The sequence below is a fragment of the Arachis hypogaea genome, chromosome 11, assembly GCF_003086295.3.
Source record: "Arachis hypogaea cultivar Tifrunner chromosome 11, arahy.Tifrunner.gnm2.J5K5, whole genome shotgun sequence".
NCBI lineage: Eukaryota > Viridiplantae > Streptophyta > Magnoliopsida > Fabales > Fabaceae > Arachis > Arachis hypogaea.
The window spans coordinates 107,922,034-107,934,028 of NC_092046.1; the positions used below are offsets into that span (position 1 = coordinate 107,922,034).

At 38.8% G+C, this 11,995-nt stretch overlaps 2 non-coding genes across 2 annotated transcripts; both read right to left on the bottom strand.

Annotated features, from left to right (window-relative positions):
• Window positions 1–3,792: 3,792 nt before the first annotated feature.
• Window positions 3,793–3,900, bottom strand: LOC112725874 (small nucleolar RNA R71). Its single transcript, XR_003164955.1, has one exon. It is a non-coding gene; the product is annotated as a small nucleolar RNA R71 (small nucleolar RNA).
• Window positions 3,901–11,409: 7,509 nt separating this feature from the next.
• Window positions 11,410–11,517, bottom strand: LOC112725843 (small nucleolar RNA R71). Its single transcript, XR_003164925.1, has one exon. It is a non-coding gene; the product is annotated as a small nucleolar RNA R71 (small nucleolar RNA).
• Between the last annotated feature and the right edge of the window lie 478 nt (window positions 11,518–11,995).

The window sequence follows — 11,995 nt, forward strand, 5'->3', positions numbered from 1 at the left end:
CAGAGTTCAGATAGTGTTATTGATTCTCCCAGTTCAGTATGTTGATTCTTGAACATAGCTAATTTATGAGTCTTGGCCGTGGCCCTAAGCACTTTGTTTTCCAGTATTACCACCGGATACATAAATGCCACAGACACATAACTGGGTGAACCTTTTCAAATTGTGACTCAGCTTTGCTAAGGTCCCCAATTAGAGGTATCCAGGGTTCTTAAGCACACTCTTTTTTTATTATTTTTTTTATTTTTTAATTTTTATTTTTTTGCAAGCTTTTGTATTCACTGCTTTTTCTTGCTTCAAGAATCATTTTTATGATTTTTCAGATTATCAAATAACATGTCTCCTTTTTCCTTATTCTTCAAGAGCCAACATGTTTAACATTCATAAACCACAATATCAAAAGACATATGCACTGTTCAAGCATTCATTCAGAAAACAAAAAGTATTGTCACCATATCAAAATAATTAAACTAGTTTCAAGGATGAATTCGAAACCATGTACTTCTTGTTTTCTTGTTTTTAGAACATTTTTTATTTAAGAGAGGTAATGGATTCATAGGACATTCATAATTTTAAGGCATAGACACTTAGACACTAGTGATCATCTAGTAAAGACACAAACATAAATAAAACATAAAGCTCAAAAATCAAAAAACAGTAAAATAAATAGACAAGGAGATTAAGGAATGAGTCCACCTTAGTGAGGGTGGCGTCTTCCTCTTCTTGAAGAACCAATGGTGCTTTTGAGCTCCTCTATGTCTCTTCCTTGTCTTTGTTGCTCCTCCCTCATAGCTCTTTGATCTTCTCTAATTTCATGGAGGATGATGGAATGCTCTTGGTGCTCCATCCTTAGTTGTCCCATGTTGGAGCTTAATTCTCCTAGGGAAGTGTTGATTTGCTCCCAATAGTTTTGTGGAGGAAAGTGCATCCCCTGAGGCATCTCAGGGATTTCATGGTGAGGAATTTTCTCTTGCTCATGTTGAGGTCCATGATCTCTTATTTGCTCCATCCTTTTCTTAGTGATGGGCTTGTCCTCTTCAATGAGGATGTCTCCCTCTATGTCAATCCCAGCCGAATTGCAGAGGTGGCATATGAGGTGAGGAAAGGCTAACCTTGCCCAAGTGGAGGACTTGTCAGCCACCTTATAAAGTTCTTGAGGTATAATCTCATTCCACCTTAGTGAGGGTGGCGTCTTCCTCTTCTTGAAGAACCAATGGTGCTTTTGAGCTCCTCTATGTCTCTTCCTTGTCTTTGTTGCTCCTCCCTCATAGCTCTTTGATCTTCTCTAATTTCATGGAGGATGATGGAATGCTCTTGGTGCTCCATCCTTAGTTGTCCCATGTTGGAGCTTAATTCTCCTAGGGAAGTGTTGATTTGCTCCCAATAGTTTTGTGGAGGAAAGTGCATCCCCTGAGGCATCTCAGGGATTTCATGGTGAGGAATTTTCTCTTGCTCATGTTGAGGTCCATGATCTCTTATTTGCTCCATCCTTTTCTTAGTGATGGGCTTGTCCTCTTCAATGAGGATGTCTCCCTCTATGTCAATCCCAGCCGAATTGCAGAGGAATTTTCTCATGCTCATGTTGAGGTCCATGATCTCTTATTTGCTCCATCCTTTTCTTAGTGATGGGCTTGTCCTCTTCAATGAGGATGTCTCCCTCTATGTCAATCCCAGCCGAATTACAGAGGTGGCATATGAGGTGAGGAAAGGCTAACCTTGCCCAAGTGGAGGACTTGTCAGCCACCTTATAAAGTTCTTGAGGTATAATCTCATGAACTTCCACCTCCTCTCCAATCATGATACTATGTATCATGATGGCCCGGTCTATAGTAACTTCAGACCGGTTACTAGTAGGAATGATTGAGCGTTGAATGAACTCTAGCCATCCCCTAGACACTGGTTTGAGGTCATGCCTTCTTAATTAAACCGGCTTGCCTCTTGAGTCAATTTTCCATTGAGCTCCTTCCTCACATATGTCTATGAGGACTTGGTCCAACCTTTGATCAAAGTTGACCCTTCTTGTGTAGGGGCGTGCGTTCTTTTCCATCATTGGCAAGTTGAACGCTAGCGTTACATTTTCTGGACTGAAGTCTAAGTATTTCCCCTGAACTATGGTGAGCCAATGCTTTGGATTCGGGTTCACACTTTGATCATGGTTCCTAGTGATCCATGCGTTTGCATAGAACTCTTGAACCATCAAGATCTTGACTTGTTGAATGGGGTTGGTGAGAACTTCCCAACCTCTTCTTTGGATCTCAAGTCGGATCTCCGGATACTCATTCTTTTTGAGCTTGAAAGGAACCTCAGAGATCACTTTCTTCTTGGCCACAACTTCATAGAAGTGGTCTTGATGGACCTTTGAGATGGATCTCTCCATCTCCCATGACTCAGAGGTGGAAGCAATTGCCTTACCTTTCCTCTTGAGGTTTCTCTAGCCTTAGGTGCCATTAATGGTTATGGAAAAATAAAAAGCTATGCTTTTACCATACCAAACTTAAAATGTTTGCTCGTCCCCGAGCAAAAGAAGAAAGAAAGAAGGAGACGAAGAAGAGAAATAGAGGAGAGGGAGAGAGGGGTGTATTCGTCCAAGGGGAAGAAGAGAGGGTTGTGTTGTGTGAAAAATGAAGAAGGAAAGGGGGGTTTATATAGGGGTGGGATGGAATTTAGGGTTCGGCCATCAGGGTTGGGTTTGGGAGGGAAAATAGTTTGAATTTTGAAGGTAGGTGGGGTTTATGGGGAAGAGAGGATAGATGTGAGTGGTGAAGAGGTGATAGGAAAGAGTGATTGAGGTGATTGGTGAAGGGTATTTGGGGAAGAGAGTTATGAAAAGGTGTGAAGAAGAGAGAAGAAGATGTGGGGATCCTGTGGTGTTCACAGATCCTGAGGGGATCCTGTGCGGTCCATAGATCAAGTGGGGTCAAGGACTTAACATCCCTGCTCCAATTAGGCATGTAAAACGCCCTTGCTGTGCAATCCTGGCGTTTAACTCCAGAATGCAACATGGAACTGGTGTTGAACGCCAGTTTGCATCATCTAAACTCGGGCAAAGCATGGACTATTATATATTGCTGGAAAGCCCTGGATGTCTACTTTCCAACGCAATTAAGAACGCGCCATTTAGAGTTTTGTAGCTCCAGAAAACCCATTTTGAGTGAAGCGAGGTCAGAATCCAATAGCATCTGCAGTCCTTCTTCAAAACTAACCAAATCACAGAAAAACACACAAACTCATAGTAAAGTCCAGAAATGTGAATTTTATTTAAAAACTAATAAAAATATACTAAAAACTAACCAAATCATACTAAAAACTATGTAAAAACAACGCCAAAAAGAGTATAAATTATCCGCTCATCACAACTCTCTGGAGAAAATCTGATAGAAATTTTTTAAAAAGTAGGAGACATGGCTGAAAATAATAACAATGCAAGGAAGATGCTTGGTGACTTCACTGCACCAAATTCCAATTTACATGGAAAAAAGCATCTCAATCCCTGCCATTGGAGCAAACAACCTTGAGCTGAAACCTCAATTAGTTTCTCTGATGCAACAGAACTGCAAGTTTTATGGACTTCCATCAGAAGATCCTTTTCAGTTCTTAACTGAATTCTTGCAAATCTGTGATACTGTTAAGACCAATGGGGTTGATCCCGAGGTCTACAGGCTCATGCTTTTCCGGTTTGCTGTAAGAGACAGAGTTAGAATATGGTTGGACTCTCAACCTAAGGATAGCCTGAACTCTTAGGATAAGCTGGTCACGGCTTTCTTAGCCAAGTTCTTTCCTCCTCAAAAGCTTAGCAAGCTTAGAGTGGATGTTCAAACCTTCAAATAGAAAGAAGGTGAATCCCTCTATGAAGCTTGGGAGAGATACAAGGAACTGACCAAAAAGTGTCCTTCTAACATGCTTTCAGAATGGACCATCCTGGATATATTCTATGATGGTCTGTCTGAATTATCTAAAATATTATTGGAACATTCTACAGGTAGATCCATTCACCTAAAGAAAACACCTGGAGAAGCTCAAGAACTCATTGACATGGTTGCTAATAACCAGTTCATGTACACTTTTGAAAGGAATCCTGTGAGTAATGGGACGCCTCAGAGGAAGGGAGTTCTTGAAATTGATACTCTGAATGCCATATTAGCTCAGAATAAAATATTGACTCAGCAAGTCAATATGATCTATCAGAGTCTGAATGGATTGAAGGAATCATCCAACAGTACTAAAGAGGCATCTTCTGAAGAAGAAGCTTATGATCCTGAGAACCCTGCAATAGCAGAGGTGAATTACATGGGTGAACCCTATGGAAACTCCTATAATCCCTCATGGAGAAATCATCCAAATTTCTCATGGAAGGATCAACAAAAGCCTCAACAAGACTTTAATAATGGTGGAAGAAACAGGTTTAGCAATAGCAAACCTTTTCCATCATCCACTCAGCAACAGACAGAGAATTCTGAGCAGAACCCATCTAGCTTAGCAAATATATTCTCTGATCTATTTAAGGCCACTGTGAGTTTCGTGAATGAAACAAGGTCCTCCATTAGGAATTTGGAGGCACAAGTGGGCCAGCTGAGTAAAAGAGTCACTAAAATCCCTCCTAGTACTCTCCCAAGCAATACAGAAGAAAATCCAAAAAGAGAGTGCAAGGCCATAGCCTTACATGGTGTGGCCGAACCTACAAGGGAGGAAGAGGACGTGAATACTAGTGAGGAAGACCTCCTGGGACGTTCAGTGACCAATAAGGAGTATCCCTTTGAGGAACCAAAGGAATCTGAGGCTCATCTAGAAACCATAGAGATTCCATTGAACCTCCTTCTGCCCTTCATGAGCTCTGATGAGTATTCTTCCTCTGAAGAAGATGAAGACATTACTGAAGAGCAAGTTGCTAAATACCTTGGTACAATCATGAAGCTAAATGCCAAGCTATTTGGTAAGGAGACTTGGGAAGATGAACCTCCCTTGCTCACCAATGAACTAAATGCATTGGATAGGCAGAAATTGCCTCAAAAGAAATAGGATCCTGGCAAATACTTAATACCCTGTACCGTAGGCACCATGACCTTTGAGAAGGCTCTGTGTGACCTGGGGTCAGGAATAAACTTAATGCCACTCTCTGTAATGGAGAAACTTGGGATCTTTGAGGTGCAAGCTGCTAGAATCTCATTAGAGATGGCAGACAACTCAAGAAAACAGGCTTATGGATAAGTAGAGGATGTGTTAGTAAAGGTTGAAGGCCTTTACATCCCTGCTGATTTCATAATCCTAGACACTGGGAAGGATGAGGATGAATCCACCATCCTTGGAAGACCCTTCCGAGCTGTGATTGATGTGGACAGAGGAGAGTTGGTCCTCCAACTGAATGAGGACAACCTTGTGTTTAAAACTCAAGGATCTCCTTCTGTAACCATGGAGAGGAAACATGAAAAGCTTCTCTCACTGCAGAATCAACCAAAGCCCCCACAGTCAAACTCTAAATTTGGTGTTGGGAGGCCACAACCAAACTGTAAGTTTGGTGTTGAACCCTCACATTCAAACTCTAAGTTTGGTGTTGGGAGGTTCCAACTTACTCTGATTATCTATGAGGCTCCATGAGAGCTCACTGTCAAGCTATTGACATTAAAGAAGCGCTTGTTGGGAGGCAACCCAATGTTATTTAATCATATCTATTTTATTTTCTTTTTGTTATTTCGTGTTTTATTAGGTTGATGATCATGTGAAGTCACAAAAAACTACTGAAAAATCAAAAACAAAATGAAAAATAGCATTGAAAATAGCACACCCTGGAGGAGAGCAGTCTGGCGTTTAACGCCAGAAACAAGCATCTGCCTGGCGTTAAACGCTAGAAACAGGCTACATTTGGGCGTTTAATGCCAGAAACAAGCAGCAATCTGGCGTTAAACGCCAGGATTGCACAGCAAGGGCGTTTTACACGCCTAATTGGAGCAGGGATGTTAAGTCCTTGACCCCACTTGATCTGTGGACCCCATAGGATCCCCTCAGAATCTGTGGACCCCACAGGATCCCCACATCTTCTTCTCTCATCTTCACACCTTTTCATAACTCTCTTCCCTAAATACCCTTCACCAATCACCTCAATCACTCTTTCCCATCACCTCTTCACCACTCACATCCATCCTCTCTTCCCCATAAACCCCACCTACCTTCAAAATTCAAACTATTTTCCTTCCCAAATCTAACCCTAATGGCCGAACCCTAAATCCCATCCCACCCTATATAAACCCCCCTTTCCTTCTTCATTTTTCACACAACACAACCCCCTCTTCTTCCCCTTGGCCGAATACACCCCTCTCTCCCTCTCCTCTATTTCTCTTCTTCTTCTCCTTCTTTCTTTCTTCTTTTACTCGGGGACGAGCAAACATTTTAAGTTTGGTGTGGCAAAAGCATAGCTTTTTGTTTTTCTATAACCATTAATAGCACCTAAGGTCAGAAAAAACCTCAAGAAAGAGGAAAGGGAAGGCAATTGCTTCCACCTCTGAGTCATGGAAGATGGAGAGATTCATCTCAAAGGTCCATCAAGACCACTTCTATGAAGTTGTAGCCAAGAAGAAAGTGATCTCTGAGGTTCCTTTCAAGCTCAAAAAGAATGAGTATCCGGAGATCCGACTTGAGATCCAAAGAAGAGGTTGGGAAGTTCTCACCAACCCCATTCAACAAGTCGGGATCTTGATGGTTCAAAAGTTCTATGCAAACGCATGGATCACTAGGAACCATGATCAAAGTGTGAACCCGAATCCAAAGCATTGGCTCACCATGGTTCGGGGGAAATACTTAGACTTCAGTCCGGAAAATGTAAGGCTAGCATTCAACTTGCCAATGATGGAAAAGAACGCACGCCCTTACACAAGAAGGGTCAACTTTGATCAAAGGTTGGACCAAGTCCTCATAAACATATGTGAGGAAGGAGCTCAATGGAAAATTGACTCAAGAGGCAAGCCGGTTCAATTAAGAAGGCATGACCTCAAACCAGTGGCTAGGGGATGGCTAGAGTTCATTCAACGCTCAATCATTCCTACTAGTAACCGGTCTGAAGTTACTATAGACCGGGCCATCATGATCCATAGTATCATCATTGGAGAGGAGGTGGAAGTTCATGAGATTATACCTCAAGAACTTTACAAGGTGGCTGACAAGTCCTCCACTTGGGCAAGGTTAGCCTTTCCTCACCTCATATGCCACCTCTGCAATTCGGCTGGAGTTGACATAGAGGGAGACATCCTCATTGAAGAGGATAAGCCCATCACTAAGAAAAGGATGGAGCAAATAAGAGATCATGGACCTCAACATGAGCATGAGGAAATTCCTCACCATGAAATCCCTGAGATGCCTCAGGGGATGCACTTTCCTCCACAAAACTATTGGGAGCAAATCAATACTTCCCTAGGAGAATTAAGCTCCAACATGGGACAACTAAGGATGGAGCACTGATGAGCGGATAATTTATATATTTTTTGGCATTGTTTTTACATAGTTTTCAGTATAATTTAGTTAGTTTTTAGTATATTTTTATTATTTTTTAATTAAAATTCACATTTCTGGACTTTACTATGAGTTTTTCTGTTTTTCTATAATTTCAGGTATTTTCTGGCTGAAATTGAGGGACTTGAGCAAAAATCAGATTCAGAGGTTGAAGAAGGACTGCAGATGCTGTTGGATTCTGACCTCCCTGCACTCAAAGTGGATTTTCTGGAGCTACAGAACTCTGAATGGCGCGCTCTCAATTGCGTTGGAAAGTAGACATCCAGAGATTTCCAACAATATATAATAGTCCATACTTTAATTACGAATAGATGATGTAAACTGGCGTTCAACGCCAGTTCCATGCTGCATTCTAGAGTTAAATGCCAGAAACAGGTTGCAAAGTGGAGTTAAACGCCAGAAACTGGTTACAAACTGGCGTTCAACTCTAAGAGAAGCCTCTACATGTATAAAGCTCAATGCTCAGCCCAACCACACACCAAGTGGGTCCCATAAGTGGATTTCTGCATCATTTACTCATTTCTGTAAACCCTAGTAACTAGTTTAGTATAAATAGGACTTTTTACTATTGTATTTACATCTTTGGATTATCTTTAGTTTTATCTTTAGATCACGTTTGGGGGCTGGCCATTCGGCCATGCCTGAACCTTATCACTTATGTATTTTCAACGGTAGAGTTTCTACACTCCATAGATTAAGGTGTGGAGCTCTGCTGTTCCTCATGAATTAATACAAAGTACTACTATTTTTCTATTCAATTCAAGCTTATTCCTTCTCTAAGATATCCATTCGCACCCAAGAACATGATGAATGTGATGATTATGTGACGCTCATCATCATTCTCACCTATGAACGCGTGCCTGACAAACACTTCCGTTCTACATGCAAACAAGCTAGAATGAGTATCTCTTAGATATCTAATACAGAGGACCGAGTCCGAGATATTAGAATCTTCGTGGTATAAGTTAGAACCCATGGATGGCCATTCCTGAGATCCGAAAAGTCTAAACCTTGTCTGTGGTATTCCGGGTAGGATCTGGGAAGGGATGGCTGTGACGATCTTTAAACTCGCGAGTGCTGGGCGTAGTGACAGACGCAAAAGGATAGTAAATCCTATTCCAGTATGATCGAGAACCGACAGATGATTAGCCATGCAGTGACAGCGCATTGGACCATTTTCACAGAGAGGATGGGATGTAGCCATTGACAACGGTGATGCCCTACATAAAGCTTGCCATGGAAAGGAGTAGGAATGGTTGGATGAAGACAGCGAGAAAGCAGAGGTTCAGAGGAACAAAAGCATCTCTATACGCTTATCTAAAACTCTCACCAATGAATTACATAAGTATCTCTATCCTATTTTAATTATCTTTTAGTACACTATAATCTCTTAATACATTTGAATCCGCCTGACTGAGATTTACAAGGTGACCATAGCTTGCTTCAAGCCGACAATCCCCGTGGGATCGACCCTTACTCACATAAGGTTTATTACTTGGACGACCCAGTGCACTTGCTGGTCAGTTGTGCGAAGTTGTGACAAAGAATTAAGATTATGAATGTGCGTATAAAGTTTTTAGCACCGTTACCAAGGAATGGAACTATCATGATTTCTGCGCACCAAGTTTTTGGCGCCGTTGCCGGGGATTGTTCGAGTTTGGACAACTGATGGTTCATCTTGTTGCTCAGATTAGGTAACTTTATTTTAATTTTAAGCTTTTTACTTCTTATTTTCGAAAAATACAAAAAAAAAATTTCTTCTTTTTCGTTTTTCCCAATTAATTTTCAAAAAATCAGAAAAAAATTATAAAATCATAAAATCAAAAATATTTTTGTGTTTCTTGTTTGAGTCTAGAGTCAAGTTTTAAGTTTGGTGTCAATTGCATCTTTTTAATTTTCTAAAAAAATTTATTTTCGAAAATTTCATGCATTGCATTCTTCATGATCTTCAAGTCGTTCTTGGCCAGTCTTCTTGTTTGATCTTCATATTTTCTTGTTTTGTGTCTTTCCTTGTTTTTCATATGCATTCTTGAATTATTAATGTCTAAAGAATAAAAATTTTTAAGTTTGGTGTCTTGCATGTTTTCTTTTCTTGAAAATTTTTCAAAAATAAGTTCTTGGTGTTCATCTTGACATTCAAAGTGTTTTTGGTGTTCATCTTGACATTCATAGTGTTTTTGCATGCATTTTTGGTTTTGATCTTAATTCTTCATGCTTTTTTCATTCTTGTTGTTTAGTGAAAAAAAAAGAAGAGAAAAACATCAAAAATATATCCTTTCCTTTTTTCTCTTTCATCATAAAAAATTCAAAAATAAAAAAATATATATCTTTCCCTTTTTCACTCATAAAATTCAAAAATTTGAGTTGACTTTTTCAAAAATTTTTAAAATCTAGTTGTTTCTTATGAGTCAAATCAAATTTTCAATTTAAAAATTCTATCTTTTTCAAATCCTTTTCAAAAATCAAATCTTTTTCATTTTTTCTTCATAAATTTGAAATTTTCAAATTAATTTTCAAAAATCTTTTTCTTATCTTGTTCATAATTTCAAAATCTTTACTAACAATTAATGTGATTGATTTAAAAATTTTAAAGTTTGTTACTTGCCTCTTAAGAAAGATTCAATCTTTAAATTTTAAATCATATCTTTTTTGTTACTTGTTAGTCAAGTAATCAACTTTAATTTTCAAAATCAAATCTTTTTAAATTTCTTTTTCAAATCTTTTTCAAAATAAGTTTCAAGCACATCTTTTTCAAAATTTGATTTCAAAATCTTTTTCTAACCTCTTATCTTTTCAAATTTAATTTTCAAATCTTCTTAATAGCTTTTCAATCATATCTTTACAATCATATCTTTTTCAAAAATCAAATCTTTTTAAATTGTTTACCAATCATATCTTTTTAATTCATATCTTTTTCAAATCACATCTTTTTAAAACTCTAATTTCAAAATCTCTTTCTAACTTCTTATCTTTCTAAATTTATTTCTTATCTTTTTCAAAATCACCTAACCACTTTTTCACTCTTAATTTTCGAAAATTACCTTCCCCTTTTTCAAAAATCTTTTTAATTAACTAATTGTTTTAAATTCTAATTTTATCTTATTTCTTCTAATATTTTCGAATTCTAACTTATAAATAAAATAAAAACAAAAATAATTTTCTTTTCTTTTCTTTTAATTTTCGAAATTCTCTCCCCCTCATATCTTTCTAATTATTTTATTTATTTACTAACACTTCTCTTCATCTAAAAATTTGAACCCTTTCTTCCTCCTAGTGTTCGAATTTCTCTTCTTCTATTCTTTTCTTCTTCTACTCACATAAAGGAATCTCTATACTATGACATAGAGGATTCCATATTTTCTTTTCTGTTTTTTTCTTTTTCATATGAGCAAGAGCAAGGATAAGAACATTCTTGTTGAAGATGATCCGGAACCTAAAAGGACTCTGAAGAGGAATCTAAGAGAAGCTAAAACACAACACTCTGAAGAGGACTTTACTGAAAATTTCGAAAAAGAAGGAGACATGGCCGAAAATAATAACAATGCAAGGAAGATGCTTGGTGACTTTACTGCACCAAATTCCAATTTACATGGAAGAAGCATCTCAATCCCTGCCATTGGAGCAAACAATTTTGAGCTTAAACCTCAATTAGTTTCTCTGATGCAACAGAATTGCAAGTTTCATGGACTTCCATCAGAAGATCCTTTTCAGTTCTTAACTGAATTCTTACAGATCTGTGATACTGTTAGGACCAATGGGGTTGATCCCGAAGTCTACAGGCTTATGCTTTTCCCATTTGCTGTAAGAGACAGAGCTAGAGTATGGTTGGACTCCCAACCTAAAGATAGCCTGAACTCTTGGGATAAGCTGGTCACGGCTTTCTTAGCCAAGTTCTTTCCTCCTCAAAAGCTTAGTAAGCTTAGAGTGGATGTTCAAACCTTCAGACAGAAGGAAGGTGAATCCTTCTATGAAGCTTGGGAAAGATACAAGGAACTGACCAAAAAGTGTCCTTCTGACATGCTTTCAGAATGGACCATCCTGGATATATTCTATGATGGTCTGTCTGAGCTATCAAAGATGTCACTGGACCATTCTACAGATGGATCCATTCACCTAAAGAAAATGCCTGCAGAAGCTCAAGAACTCATTGACATAGTTGCAAATAACCAGTTCATGTACACTTTTGAAAGGAATCCTGTGAATAATGGGACGCCTATGAGGAAGGGAGTTCTTGAAATTGATACTCTGAATGCCATATTGGCTCAGGATAAAATATTGACTCAGCAAGTTAATATGATCTCTCAGAGTCTGAATGGATTGAAGGAATCATCCAACAGTACTAAAGAGGCATCTTCTAAAGAAGAAGCTTATGATCCTGAGAACCCTGCAATAGCAGAGGTGAATTACATGGGTGAACCCTATGGAAACATGTATAATCCCTCATGAAGGAATCATCCAAAATTCTCATGGAAGGATCAACAAAAGCCTCAACAAGGCTTTA